Source organism: Silene latifolia, unplaced genomic scaffold (genome assembly GCF_048544455.1).
Source record: "Silene latifolia isolate original U9 population unplaced genomic scaffold, ASM4854445v1 scaffold_70, whole genome shotgun sequence".
Taxonomy (NCBI): Eukaryota; Viridiplantae; Streptophyta; class Magnoliopsida; order Caryophyllales; family Caryophyllaceae; genus Silene; species Silene latifolia.
The window spans coordinates 5,549,631-5,556,343 of record NW_027413609.1 but is presented as its reverse complement, the minus strand read 5'-3'; the positions used below and the strand labels follow the sequence as shown (position 1 = coordinate 5,556,343).

Sequence of the window (6,713 nt, the reverse complement as noted above, 5' to 3'; positions counted from 1 at the left end):
CTCTTTAATGTAATTTCCTTCTTCTTTTATTTCTTGTCAATTCAATTCTTGTTTTTATTAGTTTTTGTTCAAGCAATTCAGTTTTAATCCTTTGTCTTAAATTCAATTTCAATCATGTCAATTTCATTGTATGTCTTTAAATTTGCAATTGTTATAATTTTAATCATGCATAGCTAATTTTCTTGATTGAGAACGAGGTGAGCCATGGCATAAATTAGGTCGATTTTATTAGTATGATTTCTTCCGTATCGATCTTATTTCCTTTTGATAAATCCATCTTGCTAGATTGAAATATTAGTAGGTTAGGTTTTCATTAGTTGTGGAATTTCCTTTGAGCGAAAGCTTGAGAAATTCTAGGGAATTAAAAGACCGTAAGGTTAAATTTGAGCATAGATCGAAAGGCTTGCTCTTACTCCCTGAGACCGTTACAAGACCTCTGCTATCCCTTTGTGACCTGACCTTAGCCATGGTGAACCGAAGTTTCTAATCTCTCTTTTATCTTATTTTAGAAACTCTTTATTTTGTCAATTAGTCTTTAGAATCAAACCAATTCAAAACCCCCATTTAAATTGTTACTTCAATAGATTAAAAATTAGCAAATAGAATTGATCTTGTCTCTCTGTGGTTCGACCCTTACTATCACTAGCTATAGTTTTAGTTCGGATTATAAATTTAATTTTGATACAAAACGACGGTATCAAATTTTGACGCCGTTTCCGGGGAGACGGTGTAATTCTGTTTGCTTTATTTTTAGTTTATTTTTCTTGTCTCAAGGAACTTTGGTTCCTTGAGGCCGTTGCTTACTCTTGCTTCTAGTTTTGCTTTTGCACAGTTAGAAGATAGGTTTTTGAGAGGAAGACTTGAGTACTCTCAGTTTTGCGAACATGACTACGATATATGACAATCTTCAACCAAAAGAGCAACACATTCCAAAGGGACATGTTTTACCTACCCCTACTACTGGTCACTTCGAATTTAATTCCTCCTATATCAGTTTGCTGGCCTGCCGGGTGAAATCAGTTTGCTGGCCTACCGGACGAGGATCCTTTGAAGCATATGGAAATTTTCACAGACTACTGCTGTTCCATACCTATACCGGCTGGGGTGACCCAAGATGAAGTAAAGGGGATAATGTTCTTATACTCCTTGAAGGATTCGGCGCGAGATTGGTACCGCTACCTTGATAGGGTAGCAGCTGGAGTCACAGATTGGACATCTCTAACATTAGCTTTCTACAAAAAATACTTCCCACTTGCAAAGACTGATGCCTTGAGAAGTAAAATTACAAATTTCCAGCAAGGACCTGATGAGGAATTTTGTGAAGCATGGGGACGTTTCAAGAGTTTGGTTAGGGCTGTCCCTTACCACGGGTTCCAACAGTGGTACCTTTGCAACCTATTCTATAATGCTTTATATAATGACTACAAGGTTATCCTGGACGCAGCTGCGAATGGTAGGTTCCAAAATAATACCGGTCAGAATAAAGGTTGGAACACTATTGAGGAGATGGCAGTCCATAGAGCCGAGTTTGGAAGTTCGCGTGGAAAGTCGCGAAAGAAAAGTGATGAAATGAGTGCCGTTGTGACACTCATAACTTCTATTACTGCCCGTCTCGAGAAGCTCGAGACCTCTGAAGCTTCCAAGGAAAGAGTTGAAATTCATGTCCATAATTCAGATGAGACCGCGGAATTAAGAGACCTAGTCTGAACTCTTTTGGTCCAAGTCACGAAAATAGAAGAAGCCGGGATTGAATCTGCAAAGAATTTTGTCAAGCAGTTGGAGAATTTAGAGGCTAGGCAAGTCGCCAATTCTTCAAGCAAATGTGAAGGACCAATTGAAACCATTAATGCCATTAATCTCCGAAGTGGCCTTTCTTATGATGGTCCTGATAAGCCAAGAGAAGACTCGGGAAAGGATGAAAAGACGAGTTTAATTTCTGGTGCGAAAACAAACTCTATTGCCAGTACCAGTGGCCGATCGACCAACACCAGCAGTCGATTGACCGGAATACCTGATGAAAAAGTTTCTAAACAGAAACTAATTGAGCACAGCACATGCGGTCGATCGACCACCAATGTCAGTCGATCGACTGACGTTTTTGACAAAGCAATTTCTGACCAGAAACTGTTCATGCCCAGCCAGATTGGTCGATCGATCGAGACCAATGGTCGATCGACTGGGTCTCCAGTGCAGGACGCAAATCCGTCAACTAATCTTCATGATTCTATACTTATTAATGATTTGACGGAAGTTTTAAACTTACGGAAGCCGAAGGTTGCTGATCCTACGGCCAGTGTTGCAGTCCCGTATCCGGAGCGTTTAAAGAATACTAAGTTGGAGCGCAAGTTTGGTAAGTTTTTGGAAATGGTCAAGAATCTCGAGGTAACAATTCCTTTCACTGACCTAATTACCCAGGTACCCTCTTACGCTAAATTTATGAAAGACATTTTGAATCGTAAGAGAAATTTTCATGATGATGGTAACGTTGCTTTTGTGGAAGAATGCAATGCTCTTTCGCAAATTAACGTACCACCTAAATTAAAGGATCCGGGTAGTTTTTCAATTCCCTGCACTATAGGTAATCACGAAATTGGAAAGGCCCTTTGCGATTTAGGGGCCAGTGTCAGTGTCATACCGTATTCTGTTTGCGAAAGACTAAATATTGGTAGACTTAAGGTGACCGATATTACCCTTTAGATGGCAAATATATCGACTCAGAGACCTTTAGGAGTCTTAGAGGATGTACCCGTTCGAGTGGGTAAGTTTTTTATTCCTGTCGATTTCGTTGTTTTGGACATTGCAGAGGACAGTCAGATACTTATCATTTTAGGTAGACCATTTTTACATACAGCTGGGGCTGTGATAGATGTCAAACGCGGAATTATAACCTTAGAGGTAAGAGATGACACCATTGAGTTCAGTCTTGCTCGTGAGGCTACTGAACCTGCTGATGATGATACGTGTTATTCCATTGATATTGTTGACATGGCTGTTAATTATAACTTGAGGGAATCCTTAGCCAAGGATCCCTTAGCTGATCTAACCCGTTTAGATGAGTGTGCAGGTAATACAGCGGAGAATGCTGAGGAGCCAGATGCTTTGGTAGCCTCAATGGAAAGCTACGAGCTCACAGAGGAAGAAGATGAGATGCTCTTAAGCCCGACCAACGAGAATTTGGTAAACACCTGCTATACCATTGAAGCTGATTTTGTCTATGCTGTAGAGGTAAAGGTGCCAGAGCGTAAGCCACTCCCTCCTAATCTTAAGTATGTTTTTCTAGATGATACGGAGCAGTACCCAGCTATTGTTAGTGCTAAGCTTAATGATGACCAGCTTTCTGCTTTGATGTGTGTGCTTAAGAAAAACAGGAAGGCTTTAGGTTACTCTTTGGATGATATTAAGGGCATCAGCCCTGATATTTGTATGCATAGGATAGTGGTTCCGAGTATGACGGTGGAGATTAGATGCTTGTGACCTCCCCTATTTTTGGCTGGTTTGGGGAGGTCTTCTTTTGTGAGTTCCGATCCCTCTTTGTTGGTTTCCTTTTGCTTTGTTGTTGCTTATATTCTTCCTCATGTTGTTGTTACTGCTGGTGATTTGCTGCTGAGCACAATGGGGGCATTGTGCGTTTTGGTTTGGGGAGGGTATTTCCATATGTCTATTGCATCTGCATTTGTTTTTTATTGCATTTCAGTCACACGTTTATTGCATTTCAGCTTGCATTTGTTTTAATTTCAAAAAAACAATTTGAAAAAACAACCAAAAATTTAAAAATATCACGTTTACTTTTGCATATAGTCGAGTCGGATTGGAGTTTATTAATGATGACATTGCACTATTAGTCAAATATATGCCATTCCTTGCCTTTTCACAACTGCTTAGCGAGAACTAAAAGTGATTTCTCAAATTTTGTTGTGGAATTTACTTCGGGTTATTAGACTTGACTCATTTATTTTTGGCAAACTACTTATACTTTCTGAGATATAGAGCCTATAACTGGTGACGTTCATGACCGGTTAATTTAGGATTGAGAGTAGTACTCCCGTCATTTCATGTTTTGCACGTGTATGAGTTTTGATTGCTTATTGTCTATACGCATCGGTTTGTGGTCGGTATTATGTGTTTTGAGAACTATTGCATCTCCCCCTTTCTCATTTTGCCCCATTAACTCCACTATAAGCCATATCTACCAGTTGCCCTTAACTGCATCCCATACTTAGCCTACCATTGTGCCGAGCTAGGAAGTAGTAGAGGAATTTGTCGAATTATAGCAGTTTTGGTTCGTTTCTGTACTGTTGGAGTGAGTATTTATGAGAAGTGCAGAAGTTGCTAATGTGTCAGCCTGAAAAAGAGAAAGTCATGAGAGGAAAAAAGAAAAAAAAACTCAGAAAAAATGAAGAAAAAAGGAAGTTGGTCTGGGCAGTGAGTATAGTCCAGTAGAGGTGGTCGATCGACTGGGTCTGATGGTCGATCGACCGCCCATCCAGGAAAAAGAAAATGAAAAAAAACAGAACAAAAGGAAAAAAGTAATTTGGAAAAAAATAAGAAAAACATTCGGCTGAGTTGAGAACACACCTCATGTGCTTATTTTATGAATTGGAGGTGTCTGTTTTGGGATAGCGTGTTCCCTAGACATTTGGAGGCAATGGTTTATTTTTCGAGTTGGAGGAACGGGATACGGTTTCTGATGGTTTGTTAGGTACTATCTATCACTAGCTTGGCTTCTTACCCTCACATTTCCATACTTGTTTTGCCCTTTCTTTCCCACTTAGCCTCACATATCCAAATCTTGCAATAGTTCGGCATGTAATAGTCCTTGACGGTGGTTATGCGTGTGTACGGTAGCTAGAATCATTATTCATACTAGTCAAGCATACATGTTTTGTCGGTCGCAGTCTAGGTGAGAGTCTGGATTTTCTCCCCTCTCTTCTACATATATTCTTACCATTTGCCTTGCTGAGAGAAGAGTGACCCGGTAGAGTCCAAATTTATGAGTCTTACAAGGTCGAACGCCCGATTTAATTCCATAATATGCATAAATTTGCTCACTTGCTTTGAGCTTTGCAGTAATTGATTATGTGCATTAAACGGTTTAGCATTGACTTGTAGCTAGCTCTGAGATATACTCCTTTCCATTAGGTCCTTTTAGTTGCATTTAGGGCTTGCTTGGGGACAAGCAAGGTTTGGTTTGGGGAGATTTGATACGTGCATATTCTATACACTTTATTTGCAGTTTTGGCACGTATTTCCATGCGTATTGGTTAGCTTAAAGCTACTCTTTCGCCCGAACGGTTTACTTTACAATTTCTATGATTTATTGTAGGAATGAGTGGAAGTGAGCTAAACCAAGCTTAAATCGTCCTCCGGAAGCAACTCTATGGAAACTTGGAAGATGGGAGTTCAAACTCGCCCACCTCAAGATGCGTGCATGGAGCTTAGAGGCTGTATGGAAGAGGAAAGGAGGTTACTGCATAGCTCAGTTGGTCGATCGACCAACATCATCAGTCGATCGTTCGTGGACGTTCAGCAGGAGATACTGCACTGCACTGGCTGGTCGATCGACCAGGCCGCGAGGCTGAGATTTATTTCATGTTTTAGACTTTTGAAAGCCCAATTTGGAATTAACTTTTGGAAGTACGTTTATCAGTAGTTACGCAGCAATATTTTAGGTTATGCTTTTCATTATTGAGGAACTGAAGTTTAGATCTAGTTTTGGAGACAAGAAAGTGAACCGACGGATTCCAATTTCAATTACTTTGTTCATCAATTCTTTAGTAAGCTCTTTAATGTAATTTCCTTCTTCTTTTATTTCTTGTCAATTCAATTCTTGTTGTTATTAGTTTTTGTTCAAGCAATTCAGTTTTAATCCTTTGTCTTAAATTCAATTTCAATCATGTCAATTTCATTGTATGTCTTTAAATTTGCAATTGTTATAATTTTAATCATGCATAGCTAATTTTCTTGATTGGGAACGAGGTGAGCCATGGCATAAATTAGGTCGATTTTATTAGTATGATTTCTTCCGTATCGATCTTATATCCTTTTGATAAATCCATCTTGCTAGATTGAAAGATTAGTAGGTTAGGTTTCATTAGTTGTGGAATTTCCTTTGAGCGAAAGCTTGAGAAATTCTAGGGAATTAAAAGACCGTAAGGTTAAATTTGAGCATAGATCGAAAGGCTTGCTCTTACTCCCTGAGACCGTTACAAGACCTCTGCTATCACTTTGTGACCTGACCTTAGCCATGGTGAACCGAAGTTCCTAATCTCTCTTTTATCTTATTTTAGAAACTCTTTATTTTGTCAATTAGTCTTTAGAATCAAACCAATTCAAAACCCCAATTTAAATTGTTACTTCAATAGATTAAAAATTAGCAAATAGAATTGATCTTGTCTCTCTGTGGTTCGACCCTTACTATCACTAGCTATAGTTTTAGTTCGGATTATAAATTTAATTTTGATACAAAACGACGGTATCAAGGTACTCGATCGAATAGGTGGGTAACTCGATCGAGTGGCCTCAACTCGATCGAGTGGGTTGAGAGCTCGGTCGAGTGTGGTCTGCACAGATTATATACGTGTTTAAGATATGGGATATGTGTTTATGTTTGCCTCTTCTCTTTTATAGTTCAAAGTTGCCGCAAAAGGGACCCGCTTTGTATGCTAGGGCTGAGATGATGAGTATAGATGAAGTTGCTAAGATGCTTGAGCATC

General features: G+C 39.4%; 1 non-coding gene across 1 annotated transcript; it reads right to left on the bottom strand.

The window, feature by feature from the left end:
- Positions 1–1,266: 1,266 nt before the first annotated feature.
- Positions 1,267–1,373, bottom strand: LOC141640107 (small nucleolar RNA R71). The gene has a single exon (XR_012542853.1). It is a non-coding gene; the product is annotated as a small nucleolar RNA R71 (small nucleolar RNA).
- Positions 1,374–6,713: the final 5,340 nt, after the last annotated feature.